The 21,548-nt window shown below is 36.8% G+C and overlaps 1 protein-coding gene across 3 annotated transcripts in view; it reads left to right on the forward strand.

Moving 5' to 3' along the window:
* Nucleotides 1-3,336: 3,336 nt before the first annotated feature.
* MYPN (myopalladin) overlaps nt 3,337-21,548 on the forward strand; it is a 102,212-nt gene continuing 84,000 nt past the window's right edge. Inside the window, exons 1-2 of one of the 3 annotated variants that reach the window (XM_008537177.2) lie at nt 3,337-3,446; nt 20,725-21,014. The gene's annotated coding sequence lies outside the window, so the exon portion shown is untranslated. Of the gene's footprint in view, nt 3,447-17,793; nt 17,859-18,416; nt 21,015-21,548 lie in introns of those variants that run through there. The other 2 variants (XM_070563850.1, XM_070563857.1) reach the window with 2 other exon arrangements.

The following is a 21,548-nucleotide window of genomic DNA, read 5'->3' on the forward strand; positions in this document are numbered from 1 at the left end:
CTAGACATTGGAATGGACAGATTTTCATTAGAGTTCAAAAATGTATCCTTATAGTCTCAACATAAGATCTGATAGCCTGAGGGAACAGTTGAGCAGTAGTGACTAGGAAGGACAGAGTGTTCCTGGAAGACAAATTATAGTTGCCACCTCCACATTGCCTAAAAACAGTTTAACCATATTAAAATGACAGAAATGTTTGCCCAAGAAAAATGCCATGCAGTTCAAGCTACTGTTTTCCTTAAAAAAGTGGAGAAGGGTGATTACTCTTTGGAAACATAGGGATATTAAGAGGTGAATTGAAGTGTTGTGTGCTGTTCACTTTCAAGAAACAACCAACAATTTCATCTGTTCAGTCTTTGAAAGGAAGCATTACCCAGCAAGCTAACTTCCAAAAGCAGCTTTCAAACTACTCCCATTCACAAGCTCTGATAGTGTTGATAGTGAAATAGAAATTCTGTGGAACGGTGAATGTTAGAATTGTTCTGAGTGTGGAAAACATCTTTTAAAAAAAAAAAACTGCATTGTCGGAGAATATAATTATCCACTGAATTAATCTATGATAAGAGTGACACATCTTATCATCCTTCTCTAACTTAGTTACAAATAGACTGGATAAGATAGTTTCTTTTATTTAATGTAAGACTCTTCTATTTTAAATTTAAATTTGTTTAGTATGGAAAATTCTCATTTTAAAAAATTAAAATAGCTTTTATTTTAAAATATTAATACTTATTGTTAATAGTTTAAACAGTTCAGTAAAATATAAGGAAGAAAATAACTATCAGAAATATCACCCCAGGAGATCCACACTGCTAGCAACTTACTGAACTTCATTCTGATATTTTTCCATTCCGCCAAGTATATCGTACACACATAGTGATCAGTGTAAGTTTACCCCGTGGATCTTGGAGCTTCATAACCTGTCTTTACTTGGCAAGGTGCTAAGGACCTCTTTCTAAGTATTGGGGAACTTAGTTATGTTCACATAGAAGACATGCTCAGACCATGAACCTACAGAGCCAATTATCCACAAATATAGATAAATAATGGATATGTTCAGTCTTACACTGTTCAAGCTGAATAAAAATTTTTTCTCAGCCTTATTGAGATATAACTGACATATAACATTGTGTAAGTTTAAGATGTACAATGTGATGATTTGATACACATACGTATTGTGAAATAATTATCACAATAAGATTAATTAACAACTCCATCACCTCAAAAAATCTTAAGTTGAATATATTCAGATGTGTCTTGTTGTATTGATGCCTTCATCTGTGTTTTTACCACCTGGAATGACTTCTCCAGGTTCTTCAAACCCTCTGGCTCCATAGAAGAGCACAATGCTCAGGAGGATATACAGGAGAGCCTTGAGACGCTGATTAGCATACCCAACTTGTCTACTGGGTTTGAATATTTATATCCTTTAAGTTAATAAGCAATTTGTTTGATTATGCCCATAACATATGAAGACAAAATTTCTTTGCTTTGTGACCGTAATTATTTAACCTTTCAGCCCTCCTATCACTCCTCAGTTCCAACTATCATCAATTCCAGCCTGAGCCTCTGCCACAGCCTGTGGACCACCTATAGTCTTGGCTCTTTGGTCCATCCACACAGCCACGGGGGTGATCTTTCTAAAGTGTAAATTTGATCATATCTCTTTAAAATCTTTGTCATCTAGGCATTCAACATCCTACATAATTAAGTTTTTATCCTCCCCTGCAAACTCATCCCTGCCACATCCTCCAAATCACACCTTATCTTTATTTTATGAACTATGAAATACACTTTCTCACACCTTCCTACATTTTCATGTAGTTCCTTCAACATAGTGAGATTATCATTTTCCAAGACTCAGTTCAGGTAGCACTTTCTTTATGAAGAGTTGTCCTGTCTGTGCCAGTTGGGAGGCTCCCTCGTCTCTGGTGCCATCCTCTGTTGTAGAACTTGCCACACTACAGCATAATCAATTGCCTGTCTCCTCCCTCACCAGACTGCTAACTTAAGGTTAGGAACTTATATCCCCAAGAATGAACAAATGCAAATTGCTTCATATTAGTCAGAAGTTATACTTGGAAAAATTTTTATCTTGGAATAATAAAATATGAGAAACAAATTGTTAGAAAATGTTATTTATTGAATAAAATATGAGAAATAAATCATTAGAAAATGTTATTTATTGAATAATAAAATATGAGAAATAAATTGTTGGAAAATGTTATTTATTGTACGAAATCTTTCAAAACAATATCTTTAGAGAAAAAAGATAATTAAGAAGCCTTCAGTGGAGAAAACTGTGAACATGTATACAATAAGTATTCATTAAATACTTGTCAAATGAGCAATTGTTCCTTGTTTAGATTATAATCTTTCTAAGGGAGGGATCTGTATTATACTTTTTTGTTTGTTCTGTTTTGTTTTATTTTGTTTTGTGAGGAAGATTTGCCCTGAGCTAACATCCATTGCCAATCTTCCTCTTTTTTTGCTTGAGGAAGATTAGCCCTGAGCTAACATCTGTGCCAATCTTCCTCTACTTTGCATGTGGGACACCGCCACAGCAGGGCTAATGAGCGGACTATGTCCGCATCCAGAATCCGAGCCTATAAACCATGGGCCGCCAAAATGGAGCATGCAGAACTTTAACCACTTGGCCACTGGGGCCTTATACTTTTTTTTCTTTATCATTTCAATGCCTACAAGAGTACTATGTTCTTAGAATAATGTAAAGTTCATTTTTACTGATTAAATGAGTGAATCCATTCATTATGTCAAAACTAAATCTCAACAGGAATTTGTAAGCCTTGCCTCTTTGAATCTCTATGTATATTGAAATATCTTGTGAGCTGTTTGAGGACAGGGGCTCTACCTTATTGATCTCAGGGCCTAACAGAGAGCACAGAACACAGTGGAAGTTTGATAAACCTGTGTTATCAAGATCACATCAGTGAAATACACATTTGTTTTGCTCATCATTGCATCCCTGTGACCTAAAGCAACGTCTTATCCACAGTAGAAACCTAGTAAACATTTGCTAGATAAACATGATTTGGAAATCTGGCTACTGGAAAGTACAACAACTTTTTCTTGGTCCCTTGGATTCAGAAATAAATTCAGATTAGAATAAGCATAATTCTGAAAGATATTTTACTTAATACTATGAAATAGCTCAACCCCACAGAAGTGGGGAGGGGAGAGTGAAGGAAGAGACGTTGGAAACAAACAAGTGAGACTCACAGGAGAAAATAGCTCCTCCGAGGGGAGCCACATGCTCTGATACCCATGGCAGCCACATGAGGAAGCAGCCTAAAATTAGCAAGATGGGCAAGCCCAGGAAGGGAAAGCCACGGCAGTTTTCCCTGCCCTCAACAAGCAAGGTGAGGGGCCGGGAGCCCCGGGGGAACTCTCCTTAGTCTGTGGAGCTCCACTGCAGTTCGTGCCAGGTAAGGCCCTCCCCCAGAACTCCCCTTGGGAGATAAAGCAAGAGATTTCTTTAGGGGATGTCCGGATGATTGAAAGATTTAATATTGCCTAGTAACGAGGTATCTAATGATTAAGAGAGCAATTTTATGTCCATCCTCACTCAAGATATTCATCTGAACCACCCCTTTTCACCTTGTTGAATTGGGGATCTCTGGGTGTATAGGTACTGTTTTGTTTTATTTTTTTCCCAAGTGTTCGAGTAAAAGGAGGAGGCTGTCCTAGAAAATTGCAAAACCATGTGGAAGAGGAATGAGGAAAGGGTACCTCCAAGTGACATAAAAAAATGGATAAGATACTGCAGAGCCAAAAAAGAAAGATTAGAGATAACATAATTAGGACTCAATGGGCAACAGTGTGCTTTTTTCATGGGTGAAGTACAGAGTTGTTGAAGACAGACAACAGAATCCTGGAGGGGGCAGGATTTTCTCAGTATTATTGTTTCATAAAGAACTAGACCGGTGATTTATTTTGCCATGCACATGAGTTATTCCCAGTTGGGGTATTTATCTATCACTCTCCATGGTTTCTCTAAGTTCCTGTCTTCTGTACTGGAATTCATTTTTATATTACCTATTGCTTTTTGAAGTTACAACTCGTTAATGGTAAAACCCTCCAGTGCTGTGAAGAGGGTGTCTCACAGGGTTGATCTGAAGGGACTGTGCATTCGGTCAGCAGAAATTCAAAACTTCATAAAAATTACAGCTGTGTTGAGATGCAATTCACACACCATACAATTCACCTATTTAAAGTCTACAATTCAGAGCCAGCCCTGATGGCCTGGTGGTTAAAGTTCAGTGCTCACTGATTCAGCAGCCCAGGTTCACTTCCCATTCGCAGAACCACACTACCCATTTGTCAGTAGACATGCTGTGGCAGCAGCCCACATAGAAGAACTAGAAGGACTTACAACCAGGATATACAACCGAGCACTGGAGCTTTGGGGAGGAAAAAAAAGAGGAAGATTGGCAAGAGATGTTAGCTCAGGGTGAATCTTTCCCTGAAAAATAAAAACATAAATAAATAAAGTGTACACTTCAGTGGTTTTTACTATATTTATGGAGGTTTGCTACTGATGCCACAATCAGTTTTAGAACATTTCATCACCTTCCCCACAAAAAACCCATACCAAATAGTAGTCACCCCTCTTTTCCTCCAACACTCCCCTCACCCACAGCCCTAGGCAGCCATGAATCTACTTTCTGTTCCTATAGATTTGCCTATACTGGGCATATCACACAATATATGATCTTTTGTGAGGTTTTTTTAAAAAAAAAATTTTAGGGGAATACTTAAGTGTGTAGAAAGAGATAAGAGAAACCTCTTCTATTAGCAGTATTAACTGTTGATTCATCCTAAAGGGGAACTGTCATTGCCTACAGTCTGCGTTTTAAGTGAGCATTAATAACCCATTACTCTAAGATTATTCAATTATGATGCCATGTCAGTGCTATATATAATTATATGATTAATAAATGCTTTTCAATAATAATGATTTTTAATCTTAATGGATTTAATCTTGGATATGACCCAATGGAGTGAAGTACATCTGTGTAGGATATCATTAGAGAACTTCTATGGTACATATCCTTAGATTTTAGTGAACAATAAATGAAATAAGATGTAATGTGTCTAGAGCAGTTCCTGGCAGGTATTAGGTTCTTAGTAAACAGCCATATTTTCCTCCACCCTACTTCCAATGTCAAACATTTACTCACATTATAAAACATACAGAGGAGGGGCCAGCCTGATGGCGTAGTGGTTAAGTTCACATGCTCCACTTTGGCAGCCCAGGGTTTGCAGGTTCAGATCCCAGGCACGGATCTAGCACCGCTCGTCAAGCCATGCTGTGGCAGCATCCCACATAAAATAGAGGAAGATTGGCACAGATGTTAGCTCAGCAACAATCTCCTCCCCACACACACACACAAAATGTACAGAGCAGATTTAAAGAAAATGTTAACCTAGCAGAGTGCTTGGAACATACTAGTTACTCAATAAATATTTATTAAAGCAGAGAAGAGAGATACAATCATGGATATGCACACTTTACAGCTGTGCTATCATTTCACGAAGGCTGTAGAGAATAGTATCATATGCTGGACTAGGAGACATCAATTATAATTTCAAGTTCGAGCTAATATCAACCACAATTTTGGGTAACTGAATTATTTTCTCTGGTCCTCAGTTTATCTACAACTCCAGACTAAGAATGATATATGCTGGATCATAGCTAAAATGCCATCTCCATTGTTCATACTGTGGAAATATCTCATGGCAAGTTCTCCAAGACACACCTGCCTTATATTTATTTCATGCTAAAGGTCACACATTGAATTACAGGATTGCTTCTTAGGGAAGACCAGTTGGTTAACTGTCATAAGATCTTGCAGCTTGTAATTACCTTGATGAAATCACCAGCTTTCATCATCTAGTCTTCAGCTGTTCAAGCTCAAAAACCTAAGCTGTTTTTCAAAAATTCTCACAATGACCCAGTCCTTTAGCAGAGTTCTTACATTAACCAAACTCCCAAGAGAGTAACGCAGCATCCACAATTCCAATCTGTTAATTTACAGTGAGAAAGATGGCGTTAGAGCAAACCAAATGTCATATTATTTTATCAACTTATTTTTTCTCTACAAGGAAATCTATTTTTTAAAAAATGAAATTGAAATCAGAATGCTGCTGCATGAACATGGATTGAAGCAAGGCAGGTAATTGGTCATGGCCTCTGGCAGTGTTGACCTGGGGCTCTCAGCACCACCATGAGGATGCAATATGGGCTCTCTTAGATGAACACCACTGATTTTTTGATTTCCCTTTCCTGTTTGTCATTCTGATTACTGCCTCAGATATAGATATAGAGGTAGACGTAGATACAGATATAGGCACAAACATTGTATATAGATACATACATATATTTGATAGATAGGTAGATAGATACTATCAGTTAGGGTATAGCCAAATTTTGCTCTTTCTTCTTCTGGTGTCCTTGAAGCTTTCTTTTTTTTTTTGCCTTGCAGGGAGAATTTTACTATCTTTTTCTGTTTATAAGTATAATATACTCTTTTTAGAAGTTTTTAAAAAGCACGGCTAAGGGGCCAGCCCAGTGGCACAGTGGTTAGTTTGCACCCTCCACTTCGGTGGCCCAGGGTTTGCTGGTTCAGATCCCAGGCGCAGACATACACTCTGCTCATCAAGTCATGCTATGGCAGGTGTCCCACATATAAGATAGAGGAAGATGGGCACAGATATTAGCTCTGTGTCAATCTTCTTCAGCAAAAAGAGGAGAATTGGTGGTGGATGTTAGCTCAGAGCTAATCTTCCTCAAAAATAAATAAATAAAAATAAAAAGTACAACTAAGAAAAAAGAAAAATCTCCCATAATTCCACTACCTAGATATAATCATTGTTAAAACCATTGTACTCCACAACTTAAAAAAATAAAACATATTATAAATTCTGTTTGAAGACTTTTAAAAATTTTTATATATCATAATTATCTTTCCATGTTAAAAAAAAGTATGTTGTGGGGCTGGCCCCATGGCCGAGTGGTTAAGTTTGCACGCTCCGCTTCGGTGGCCCTGGGTTTCACAGGTTGGGATCCTGGGCACGGATGTGGCATCGCTCATCAGGCCGTGTTGAGGCAGTGTCCCACATGCCACAACTAGAAGGACCCACAACTAGAAATACAGAACTATGTATGTACCGGGGGGGGGGGGGGGGGGGGCCGTTTGGGGAGAAAAAGGAAAAATAAAATCTTTTAAAAAAAAGTATGTTGTTTCCAATTTTTTGCTATCACAAGTAGTTCTTTATGAACATCTTTATTAGTATGTTGGAATGACAGTTGTTCTTTTCTTAAGGTGCCTAAATTTGCATACATTAGTCACTGTAAGTTGATTTTTCTATTTTAATTTTCAGAGCGTTAGAGGAGCTCTGCTGATGCCTCCATGTGTTTCCTGTAATATGAAATTCTTTCTTATTTATACAGCACTTTCAAAGGTTTTATGTTTTATATATCATATTTAGACTTTTAAATTCCTTAAATATTATCTAAGTTTTATACTCATTGTAATCTCCTGAAGTAAGCAAAACAAACATTTTCCTCGCTTTTCAGTAACTGAAAAGATGAATTAACAATATACGGAATGATTTGCTCAAGGTCATATAGCTAATGAGAGAGAGAGTTGGAGCTAGAACCTGCTTTTTTTCCTTAGGTGAGTGAATTCCAACTTGTAAGAAAGAACCCTAGAAGGGTTATGGAGCAATTGTAAAGGGTCCACAAATCCATGTGTACCTCAAGCATTATCTGAAAATAGAATAAACATATTGTTTATTAGTGTTACAATTAATAAAACATAAATTTGTTAGAAATAAGTGTTAAATTAATGGTTGCTTTTTGTCATTATATATTTTCTAAATCAATAGATAAAATATTATATTTATCATCACTTGGGAGAACCACAACATTTTTTAATGTGAAAAGGCATCTTGGGGCCTGCCCAATGGTCTAGCAATTAAGTTTGCATGTTCCACTTCGGCTGCCAGGGGTTCACTGGTTCGGATTCCGGGTGTGGACATGGCACCGCTTGGCAAGCCGTGCTGTGGTAGGCGTCCCACATATAAAGTAGAGGAAAATGGGCACAGATCTTAGCTCAGGGACAGCCTTCCTGAGCAAAAAGAGGAGGATTGACAGCAAATGTTAGCTCAGGGCTAATCTTCCTCAAAAAAAGAGATAAGGCGTCCTGTACTTGAAAAGATTAGGAACCAGTGCTTTCACACTTTCTGGGGTTCACTGTATTTGCTCTTAAGTATTGTGAAACAGCTTAGAATGCTTGACAAAACCATGCTATAAAAACATAGCCAGCTTTATCATGAATAAAATTTCCCTCTTAATATGTAAATTATGCTGCCCTGAAATAATCTTACTAGGTCTTGTTCTTTAGAACTTTCAAAGAAAAAAAAGTAAGTGATTGTGTTACTGAAACCAAAGTGGGTTCCCGCCTGGCAAGTTAAATCAGACTCTCCACCAGAATTAGGTGTCTCACAAAGTAAGGTATATTTGCAGCAAATAGGAGACCATAAGAAATCATTTCCAAAGGCATGGCTTCCCCAAACAAAGGGAAGCAGGGACCTTTTATTTTGGATGGGGAATGAATATTCAAAACGGAGAGGTATGCATTCGCTTGTGGAGGCTCAGTTGGAAAACCTGCTTCCACATACACTGCAGGTTGTGTTAATAAGGCCTAAGCTCCTCCTGGAGAGGAGATCTTAGCATTAAAATGAGGCAAATGTCACAGGCATAGCTCTTGTGGTGGAGCCTGATCTGGTCCAGGGTGGTTGGTGATTGCATCTCCTTAACATGACAAAAGGAAAAAAAAAACAATTTGGAAAAACAGTTAAATGCTTCCAAACCCACCCTTGAGTTCCTGGGGCAACTAGTCGGTGACAGTTGTAACTGTATAAAGATGTAAGATGTGAAAGGATGTGAGACATGAAAGGCAGTACATGCGAATAACTCTTGCCGTACTTTGCAGAAGTATCCTGGACACTGGCAAGGTAGGAGAACTAATCGTAAATCACATTGCAGACTGGAGGCCCCTGCCTCCCATCTGACGTACTAGCCATTTCACGTGCTACAAACGCAGACTGGCTAGAACTAGCCTAATGTGGTAGAACCCTTACAGAATCTTACTAAAGAGACTAATGAGAAATGAGTAATTTAAGGAATTTTCCCCTAAGCTTTCTTTAAAAACACAAAACATTTTTGAATGTTCATAATAGGTGACCTGGAACTATACGTAGTCAAATTCGTAAGGACAGAAAGTAGAATGGTGGTTGCCAGGGGTTGGGGGTAAAGGGCAATGGGGAGTTATTGTTTAATGCGTATAGTTTCAGTTTTGCAAGATGAAGAAAGTTCTAGAGATGGAAGGTTGTAGTGGTTGCACCACATGAATGTACTTAATGCCACAGAACTGTATACTTAAAAATGGTTAAAATGGTAAATTTTATGTTATGTATATTTTACCACAATTAAAAATAAATAAGTTTTTTAAAAAAGAATAGGTTACCTGGAGATCAAATTGCAAAATAGAGTTTTGATTAGCACCTTTACTCTCAATGTCAAGATAGAACAGAATTATGGTAAGACATTTCCTTTTTCTGGTATGAATTTGATTCAGAGATGAGTAAAAGATACTGATACTTCTAGTAATTCCTAAATCATATCATTCCGTGTGTTGCCACAGTTCATCAAAACTTGAAGATAAATAAAATAGTGATCTATGCAAATACTAACTCTTAATACTCAGATTTTTTTTAGTCTTGAGTTGCCGGGTAACTCTAACTGGTTAATTGTTCTTTCTGTACGTCAGTTTCCTCACATGTAAAACATGAGTATTAGAACAGATCTGCTTACAGGATTCTGATGAGAAAGAGCTAATAAAAAACAATAAAACACTTTTCAAATACAGTGTTAACACATAAAAGCATTTAAATAATAGGATTTAAAACATCACTGTTCTTTGTATTTGACTCCTGCCCCTGTTCATCATCATTATCATTAGCAGTGTTTATTTAGTAGTCTATAAATCTGCTTTATATAATTCCACGTGGTGTTTATATGAGTTCAACGTTAGTCTATCAGACAATTTAGAATCATGGAAAAACTAAGATAGCCCTCACTTCCCTAGACTTCTCCTCTCTAAATCACTTAACTTTAACAGTAGTTTTGTTAACCTAAGTTGACTACCGATCTTATGCTGACATCCTTTTTTAGAACAGATGAGAAATAAGGTATTTACCAATACCCTCAATTATTTATTTTCTTGTCATAAAGCATATATTATAGAGTATGGATATACTGCTCCAATATTTGTCGCCTCTCTACTTATTTGGCTAAGGAAGGCTTGTTTGATACTTGGGTTGTCAGATCAAATTATAATTGAAATCCTTTAGCTATGTTTAGCCCCTTGGCAGAGGCTGAGTTGAGAATTTAGAATTCAGAAGCAGATAGTTCAGGAGCATGGTAACCAGATATGAAGCATTTTACTTCTGTCGTTGGTTTGAATCTGAACTCAGCTGATCACTATTCATGTTCTATACAAGATGTAAGTGGTCTGATTTGAATCTCTAATGAACAGCATCCCCTGCTAGAAAAACTCATCACTCTTGGCACTAATTGGCATTCTTGTTGTCAGCGTCAGGATAGAAGCCAAGGACTGAATCAGTCTGGAAACCTGAACTGCTGCTGTGTCTGAGTCATCAGTCTAGGTGGCCCATTGAGCCTTTGGCCTTTCCTTAGAGTTTATAGCTCAGTGCAACTGTGTATACTTCACTCTCTGTGACTTCACAAAGCCAGATTAAAAGATGTTACTTAAAACACATCTTTTTATGATAAGAATGGTAATAATAAGATAACATTCATTGGCCATTTGCTAGGGGCCAGGTACTGTCCTAAGGGTATTAACTCACTTAATTCTCACAGCGATCCCATGAGGTAGTACTATTATTCTCTCTATATTTTAGAGATGAGGAAACTGAGGTACAAAGAGATTAAATAACTTGCCTGAGGCTTCTCTGATCATAAGTGGTGGAGTTGGAATCCAGCTCTAAATACAATTACTCTCTGCCTAACTATAGCGTTTGTTCGATTTCTTCTTTTGCCATCTTACTGATACATATTTTTTAATTCTATTTTCAAACCAAACAGGGTGAATATCAGTGTCTCAACTTTAAAATTAGTCATCTTCCTGTACTAGTTATTATTATTTGTTTCTGACAGAGGCAAAGGATATTTCTTAAACTTGATTTATATGCATCATTATTCTGAGTTTAAGGTACTTAAAGATCTTGATTTTACAATGACTTTTATGCTCATCTTTTTTGTGTGTGTGAGGAAGATTGGCCCTGAGCTAACATCTCTTGCCAATCCTCCTCTTTTTGCTTGGGGAAGATTGTCGCTGAGCGAACATCCATGCCAATCTTCCTCTATTTTGTATGTGGGATGCCTCCACAGCATGGCTTGATAAGCAGTGTGTAGGTCCACACCCAGGATCTGAACCCTTGAACCCTGGGCTGCTGAAGCAGAGTGCACAAACTTAACCACTACGCCACTGGGCCAGCTCCTTCATTTATTTTTTCATTGTTTGAGCTAAACTTTACCCGAATTTAGGAACATTTTCTGACTTTATCTTTCTAATTAATAGAGGAGAGAATCACATAAAATAACTTTACAGCCAACTACTTCATCCCAACACAAACGTAGTGAATGATCACCAAATAGGCAGTCCAGCTGCCTCTTTTTGTTAACATAGTGATTGAATTCCTTCCACCACTACCTTTCAAAATTAAACAGCAGATAAGAATTTTTTTTTAAATCTGGGTCTCTGTTTTATGAGATTTTCCACAGTAGCTAGGGAGGAAGTTTTTAGTACAGTGAGATAAATGACCTTCAAAATAAAGTTTATGAGCAATTAGATCTTTTTTTTTTTTAAAGGAAGATTAGCCCTCAGCTAACATTTGCCAATCTTCCTCTTTTTGCTGAGGAAGGCTGGCCCTGAGCTAACATCTGTGCCCATCTTCCTCTACTTTATATGTGGGCCACCTGCCACAGCATGGCTTGTCAAGCAGTGCCATGTGCACACCCAGGATCCGAACTGGCAAACCCTGGGTGGCCAAAGCAGAACATGAGCACCCAACCACTGCACCACCAGGCCAGCCCCCAATTAGATCATTTTAATGAATAAAATAAACTAATCTAGTTCTCACAAATAGTTTTCTTAAGACTTAGTAAAATAGTATTTGTTATAATTACCAACTAGAAATAGAAAGTAATCTATAATCACTTTTTATGTTTCTTTTTTTTTTTAGAGATTGGCACCTGAGCTAAAAACTGTTGCCAATCTTGTTCTTTTTTCTTCCTACTTTTTTTTTTCTCCCCAAAGCCCCCAGTACGTAGTTGTATATTTTAGTTGTGTGTCCTTCTAGTTGTGGTGTGTGGGATGCCGCCTCAACACAGCCTAACGAGCGGTGTCATGTCGACGCCCAGGATCTGAACCCTGGGCTGCCAAAACGGAGCTCGAGAACCCAACCACTCAGCCACAGAGCTGGCCCCCTTATGTTTCTTTAGCTGGATCTATACTCAGTTATTCAAAGCATATTGTTACGTCTCATTTGGCACATATTTATTGCTCCAGTTTTGTAAGAGATAAAGTTTAAGATGTTCCCCAAAATAGCTCTTATTAAACTAAATTAATAATGTAAACTTGGCAATCTGGGTTTTACTGCTGATTTATATTTACATATAGCATGGCCATTCTAGTACTTAATTGTCCTATATACAAAATCATCTTAATAAAGACCAAATTCAAGGGCAGTAGTGTTGTTTTCTTTTTGCTATTGTTTTACTGGAGCATAATAACCAATACGTGATTGTAAACAACTTCAAAAAGATGAAATGCTAAGTAAATGTCTACTTAAAATGTAGTAACCATATAGTCTCTCATGCCTAATGTCTAGTAATTTGCAGATAGAGATACATTGAGAGAACTGGTTATTATTTATTGTGCTTCAAATCCTCTAAGCTGTTACTTTGACCAGTCAGAGATAGTGAATCACCCAGATTTCCAAGGACTTGGAAGGACTTTGGAAGAAGTCACTAAATCATCACAATCCCAATATCACTGGAAATCTTCTTGTTACTCTACGTTTTCTGAGTTTTTCTCCGTATTGATTCCCAAAAGCATTACTAACAGGCCTGAATTCTTCTGAAAGCGGGGTGTGGTGTAATAGAGAAGAGCTGGGGCTTTGGCATCATGTAGACCTGGGTGTGAGTCACAGCTCTGACCTTGTGCAAATTTTTTTTCTGATCTTCAGTTTCCTCCTCTATAAAAAGAGGGTAATGATATAGTATACCTCAGACAACCTCAAGGTGTACTTCCTGAGACTTTTTCAGATCCCTGAATTTGCAACAACCACAGTAGCATGTAATTGTTTCAGTTTCATCCTCCATAAAATGGGGATAACTACCCATACTTCCTAGATTGTTGTATTAAATTAAATCATGTAATAAATATGAACAACAAAGCTTGGTTGATATGGACACTGGGCTGAGTCAGCTAGGATCAATCAGAGAGCTAACTAATTCATTCTGGCTATCTACCTTTCAGGAAGTCCAATTGGAGTCATTCACAAATAGTTGAAATCATGATCTAAATTTAAAAATGTTTTATGTGGTTTAAGTGTACTCTTGATTTCTGGGAAAACAGGGAGCTCAGTCTGTGACTTGAGCTGGAATCCCAAAATCGAGGGCATGAAAGTAGATAGGACTGCCCCTCAGCTATGGGCAGTAGGCTCCTGAAGTCCAAAACTCAAGAGAAGCAGTCTATGGAAGCAAAAAAGAGTCTAATGTTGTGGGGTGGACAGAAAACAAGGACTTGCTGTAAAGTGAAGATTGTGCAAAAGTGGGCTGGAAAAATAGTAGTAAGCCAGTTCAGGAGGATGCAAAATTATGAAAGTGCTTCTTATGAAGCACCTACAGAAGAACCCTTGGGCAAGGTGGGTGTATAAACAGCCCCAAGCCTTTTCCAAAAACATGGGTCCCCCGTATCAATATCTCAACCATTGTGAGCCTCCACTGAGCCAAAGCACATATAGTTCCTTACTCAGTGACTGGTGCACGATGAGTGTTCAATCATTTTTAGCTCCGTTTCTCATCTGAGTTGATTACTAACAGTGTTTCAGTGTTAAACTGATATAACCGTTAGTGACAGTTAAATCAGTTAATATTGCTGAGAGTTTAAATCATTTGATCTGTCCTGACGCACAATAAGTGTTTAGCAAATATTTGTTGAATTTAGTGAATAATTTAGAACACCTCAACAGTTAATACATCATTTTTATGGCACGCTATGGACAAATATTTATTAAGTGTCTGCTTTGTGCCGTGCCTTGAGGTTGTAAGTGGGTAGCCTATAAAGAATTGTTTTTTATGGCTCTGATTCTCAAGGAGTTGATCTAGTTAAACAGATAAAGCATAATACATAAATGAAAAATTAGTTTAATTCAGCAATATAAGAAATGTTGCAACCACTAGTTGTTTAATTACATAATAATTGGAAGAAACAGTGAACAAAGGCGGGGAGGAAAGAGAAGGCAAGCGAATTTTGGTGGAACTTTTCGAGACAAGAATTTGTATAGAAGAGTGGCAGGTAAGATCAGAAAGGTTGTTTATAATTTATTGGATCAAAATGATGACATTTCTGATTAAACCAAGACTTTTCTTATTCTTTGTTGTAATTCGCACAATGTTGCCAGTCCAGTGGACTGTCTGCAAATAGATTTATCCCCAGCTCAGTTTACACTGTGGTAAATTCTTGTGTGTAACTTCTCTGTGACATTGTATGTTTACTTACCCCTTTTATTGACATTACTACCTACATTTTGAATTAAAGCTTATTGTCTAGGCTTGAAGATGAAAGGAGAGGATCTCTAAGATATTAACAGGAGACTTTGTTTAGGTTTTAACTCATCCGTTCTCAGTTTGGAATGAAGTGCAATTGGATGATGAGCAGAATGAATGAAAAGGCAAAACAAAAAGGGTTTTCCAAGTCTTCCTACGTTAAAGTTTGCTGTCTTTATTTGATAAAAAGTTTGCTAAAGCGAGAAAACACCAAATGGATAGATCCATAAGAAAATAAAAATGTGAACTTGGATAGAGATATAAAATACAAATTCTCCTTAAATTTTCCGTGGTTTTTATTTCCCAAACTCTTCCTTTGTACTATTCCCACCTTGGCAACAAGTTGCTTCCATTCAACATTTACTAATTTCATGATAAATGTCATGTGATAAGATGATAAATTCTCAGAAACGTGTGTCAGCCCTTGCCATTTCAGTCAACTAATTGTACTGAGTCTCCTTTGAGAAAGCAGCCCTAGACTCAGTCATATCCTGTTTTTCTGTTCTCTTCTTGCTTCTGTTAAACACCAAGTCCCTTAAATCAAAGCAATCGCTTTAATAACTCTTTGCCCATCCACACATATGAAAATAATGGTGAATTTCCTCCTTTGGGTAAGTTCCAATTTTTTAACTAACCTGCATAATTGCTCTTCATGAGAAGGCAATGGGGGCCAACAAAAAGAGAATACACTTTAAACTAAAAGGCCTATGTTTGAATTCACCCAGCTATGCAGCTTGCTGGTTGGGTATGTTTGGGAAAGCTAAACTTTAAGCCTTAGCTTCCTCCTTGTAATGTGCAAATAGCAATACCTCCCAGGGTTGCTGTGAGTATTAAATAAGAGATAACTTAGGCTGTTCCCAGCCTAGAGTACACTGGGAAAAAGTGTTAATTCCCATATCCTTTCCTTCACATCATTATTGCTAGTGTGATTATATGGGTCATGCGTGAGAACACTGAACTTTGTTTTCAGCTTTCTGAGATGTCCATGCTGCCCAAAAATAGAATGTGAGTGGAATCACCCAGAGCCTGGCATACTGGCATTTAAGATATCCAGTGCTAACGTTATGAAGAGAGAATATTCCAACTGTTATTTTCCTACCCCTAACTTGCAAAAAATTTATTGACCCATGTTGATGTGCTGAGAAATAACGCCAAAGCATTTACATTTACTTTCAAAAGAACAAAGCTCTTAAATTGTCTCAGCAAAATGACTATCATAAATAGAAACAAAAAAATAGGTCTGTCAAAGCATCCAGACCGCCCTCCAGTGCCCTACCTTTCAGCATCAATGCCTAATGTTTCCATATACATATCCATTCAGGTTCTCAGCTTGACAGATCGCAGACAGTGTCTATCAGAAAGCATTTGCTTTTCTCCTTCTATATTTTCTCTTCCTTTTGTCTTTTTAGTCATACGAAAGAATTTCAGGGTTGGTTTGAGTCAGCAAAATTATAAACTTAAAATTCTACATGGCATTCCTTTAAAATACTTACTAAAAGAGTATGTTTTATATTCATTTTTACCCTTTTTTTTTCATGGTTACTTTAGAAATGTGAACATTTAAATATTTGCAGTGGTTACAAGCACAGACTTAGTGTCAACCTTAGGTTTGATCCTGGCTCAGTCACTCACTTGTCGTGTGACCTTGGGCAAGTATTTAACCTCTTCTAAACCCCAGGTTCCCTTGTGTAAAATGAAAATTACGACAGTACCTGCTTCATAGATTGTTGAAGGAATGCATAAAATAAAGCACAATATCTTTACAGAGCTCAGCTCAGTGCCTAGCACATAGCTAAGGAATGTTAACATTTCTACTGGGATGATATATTTATAGGCGTGTTAATATAATCATTATATTAATGTGGTGAGAAGTGGAGATTAACTGCACACCTCAGGATTACATACTGTACTTGACACTAATTGTTTGGGTTCTTCAGTAACTTACCGTCAATCACAGATGCTCTTTAAAAAATTCTGGGAACAGATTTTCTTCTTGGAAATAATACTTTTTGAAAAGCATAAACTTTAACATGTCCTCCATATCAAAAGCACAAAGGAAGCCTTATTGTGTTTTCACAGAAACCACATAGTAAAGCCTTAATCTAATTAACCTAAAGTTGAGGGAGCACACATTAAGTATTATAATAATTTATTGCTTTCCCATATTTACTTTAATAAATGTATTGACCACATTCTCAGTTTTATGTCAAATACAGATATTTACACATGTCATATGCATCCTGTGTATGGATATTTTGTGAGTTCCTTATGCTTTATCTTTTAAAATTTCATCAATATTATCCTTTTCGTCTAGTCTAAGGAGAGATTAAGAAAGTCTGTTTCCCAGGGCCAGCCAGCCCCGTGGTCGAGTGGTTAAGTTTGTGCACTCAGTTTCAGCAGCCCAGGGTTTGGCGGTTCGAATCTTGGGCACGGATGTGGCACCTCTCCTCAGGTCATGCTGAGGCGGCGCCGCACAGGCCACACCTAGAAGGACCCACAACTAAAAATACACAACTATGTACCAGGGGGCTTTGGGGAGAAAAGGAAAAATAAAATCCTTTTTTTTAAAAAAAAGGAAAATGCTGTAAAGCAGGGCCTTTGTTTAAAAAAAAAAAAAAAAAAAAAAAGAAAGTCTGTTTCCCTAGTCATCTTAGTCATTATCCACCCCCATCATCCCTCCAGGCTAAGAACATCGTGCAGACTGAGTTATTAAAGCTGATCTGAAAGAGCAATCTGTTCTAAATGACTGCCCCTGGATCTGCCTGGAACCCTGTAAATACCCATCATTACTCTGGCGGGGCAGTATCATGTTTCCTTCGTGCTACTTTTGTGGCAGACACAAGTTAGGCAGTGAGATTTGGACTTTGGATGATCCTGGTTGATTGATATAGGAATGGTGCTTCTCCTAAGACAGGTAACCACAAGTTTACTTTTCAAGATAATATTTTAAAATGGGTATTCCGTTTGTATTTTTTAAAAATGTTTTTAGTTTTTAAAACTAAATAGGTTTTAAACTTATAGCTATTTAAATATTTTTAGTTCTAGTTTTAAGCAAGAGTTTTCAAAACTATTTTAGACGAAAAAGAAATTTCTTAAGGATTTAATTATATTTCTCAATTACATTGTATCAGACCCTTTATAATCCACTATACATATATTGTTTTGGATGGTCAAGAACTTGTCTCTGGTGTGAGTATTTTTCCCATTAACAAAAGTTAGAAAATACGTAGATGTCTCTGTTCTTTAAAAATAAGACATAGAGGGGTTTTATTTCATCTGATCCTGGAGGGGGTTAGCTAAATATAAGTCTGTGAACTTTAAGCAAAGTTTACTAAAACTTTGGTATATATGAGCAATTTCTTTTAAAGAATTAAAATTTATAGCAATATGGAAAAATAGCAAATACAAAAATTTTATAAGCACAGAAATTCTCTCATGCTTATCCTCCAAGTGAAGACTTCCTCTGCCATAGATCTTCTAGATTCTTTGACATTCCCGTGGATCATCTCAATGTGAGTAAATTGTTTCTGTAGCTGAGTGGCTGAATTAAGAAAACAGCTGAAGGCAAGCGCAGGATCATGTTCAAACCACAATAAACACATGTGTTTGGTGAGCCACTCTATTTTATGGGGAAGGTTTAAAACACGTAAGCTTGTATTTATTTGTCACCTTTCAAATTTGTTTTTAACTATGTTGGATTTTTTTTAAGTTTTAAAAATTATTCTTTCTACCAATAAACTGGTAAAATCTGAACCAGTAGATTTGTGGTATAATGTTTGTACAATTACTGTGATGATATACAGGGTAAAGGATTTGTTACTTGGGAGGAGAAACTAATTTTAAAAAACTAGAATCTAGAATATAAGTTTGATGTATTGTAAGTGTGATAGCCACAGTTGCTGAATATTATGTATTTAAAATATTTATAACCAGCTTTTTTTCAAAGAGCTCAAAAACTTTGTACACTATCTGTATTTGAAAATGTTACAGTAAAAATGAGAAGAGAAAGATTACTGCTATTCAAAAATTCTTTGTCTTTCTTCTATAACTCTTTTCTGCACTTTAACTCTATTTTAATTCTTTTCTAATTCCACTGACCAACCAACTCTGTTTTACCTTTCAGCTTATCACGGCACAGTTCGCAGGGAAGTAGAAATGTGTTCACTTACAGTGCGTGTAAGCCTTTCCCTTTGGAAAATCAAATTGTTGCACATCTAGTTGCTACCCGAAATAGAGGTTCCACCTTCCCACATCCCCACCCGAGACCCAGCCCCACTTACATGATTATGCCTCAAGATCTGAGTGGGATAGTCGGGGGAAGATCCTCTCTTCAAATAAAAAGAAATTGTTGGAGCATCTGTATAAATAGAAAATGCAGAAACACAATTAAGTAGTCTTGAGGTTAATAGCAGCACATGATTAGGTCAGAGAGCAAGTGAACCTGTACGTTGAAGATCTAGATACTGCAGTAGTGAAAATGACTTATCCTCGTAATTCTGTTCTTCTTGTACCGTTTTTCCCTCCTCAGTAATAGTTCTTCTGACTTGGATTATTTAAAAGTTTTCTTCAATTCTCTTTTTCATTTTGCCCTATAAATACAAAGTTCCATAAAAAAAGTCATAGTGAAACCTCTGATGTGACCACAATAAACAAAGAAATTTTATACTTATTCAATATTCTATAGAGAGTCTCAAGATTACTGAAAAGGGTAAAAAGATCTCTCAGTAAATTCCATGAGGTCAGGATTCCGGTACATTCTGTGCACTGCTTTATCTCCAATACCTGGGACATAGTAGGCATTAGGTAAATATTTGTCGAATGAATGAATGGGAAGAACTACTACAAGCTGTTGTGATTTAAGTAAGAAAGCTAAATTTAAGCCAATGCATTTCACGCTATCCAGATCCAAGAAAGATCCTTTAAAAAATAACCAATGGCATTTATCTGAATTTTCAAAACCTAGGCTTCTCCCAAGATTAATAATGTTATAGCACATTTACACTGTACTTAAGTGGGGTTAACTTTTTTTCCAAATTCACATTCTGAAAATGTATGAAATTACTATCAAAGAAGCTATACTTTGACAGAGTAGATTTTTGAGAAGATGTTGGTTTGGTTAAGGATTCTTTTTTATTGATTGTTAATGCTTGGGAAAGAAGACATCTGGCATAGACTTTTTCTCAATAACATATATAAAGTTATTCCAGGTAGTAATACATGAATAGGAGTTGTATTATATTATGCTATGTAGTAATTTTGACTTTCAAACAGTATCTGATTAGGTTTTTTCTGAAGACGTTTGTTCAAATTAATTTGTTACTGGTTTATTCTCAGGCTACTGGTTTTTTCTTCTCCATTTTTTTCTGTGATCTTTAATTAACAACTTTTAATGTTAGTTATCTGCTCTACTTTTGCTTAGCCCTTGGAAAAACCGTTCAAAAAAGTCTCAGCTTTAAAATATTAGACCTCAGCTTCATATCGGCTTTTTATAGTTAACTTTCCTAAAACATATCAGTGATTAAGTGAGTCAATTTCCCATTAATTAAAATTAAGGCCCTTAAAAATTAATTTTAATATATTTTAAAAATAATGCCATTTTCTTTGACAGATGGAATGTGGTGTAATGAATTTAATATTAATTTCAAACATAAATCAATAAACAACTTGGGCCTCTAGCTATAAGTGAAATTCTATAGGTAGAAAAACCGATTGACCCTGACTGCCCATAGGTGCTGTCCTGCTGTGGAATCCCTTTGCTCAGTTTTCTCCTGTCCAATCAGGTGGAATGTTTCACAGGCACATGGTTTATACAGCTCAAAATAACTTGGGACCTGCGAGCTGACAAATGCTCTGGCTCCGGTGGTGACAGGTTGTCCAGCTTCTTACAGCCATCTTCACTGAAGCTGAGGTTAACTCCTCACTCTCTATGGACGGCCACTGTCTATTTCCAAGGGCGTGAAGAATTCTCTTTTTCTCCTGTGCTTTCATCTGAAAGTTCTCCTCGGATATTATCATCACAGTGGAGTGCCTGAGCTGAACATCCTCATCCGGGTCAACTAAAAAAAGAAAGGTAATATCCAGATTGAAGTTCTCAAGTGTGTTTTGATAACAGGGCACTGACAATGGGAAAAGGGATATTTCAGAGACCTAATTACTGTTGTTCCGAGTGAAACCTAGGATAACTTTCTAATTATGTATGATGGGATACAAAATTACGTGAAAAATGAAGTTTGCTACATGTAAAGATTTTGGAGGGGATTGATGATTCTCACAGAGATCACAGCCTACTTAGGTCCTAAGGAAAAATATCTCAATAGAGGAGGTTGTAACGTGTTGCATATATCATTGGCATTTTCCACACATTCATTTATTAAAACAATGGTGTCTGTATAAAAAATATGTATGCAATGCCTATTTCCTTTTTAAAGGAAATCAAATCTAAAATAATATGACTCCATAGTTAAAGACTTTCATTTTAAATTTTTTTATCATGTAAAAGGATATGCTTGCTATATTTAGTGTTGGGCGATCTGCTCCCTGGATTAATGTACACAACAGCTGCAAAAAGTCTTGCTCAAAGGACATTGCTCTTTCTTTCTCCTTT

Source organism: Equus przewalskii, chromosome 1 (genome assembly GCF_037783145.1).
Source record: "Equus przewalskii isolate Varuska chromosome 1, EquPr2, whole genome shotgun sequence".
Taxonomy (NCBI): Eukaryota; Metazoa; Chordata; class Mammalia; order Perissodactyla; family Equidae; genus Equus; species Equus przewalskii.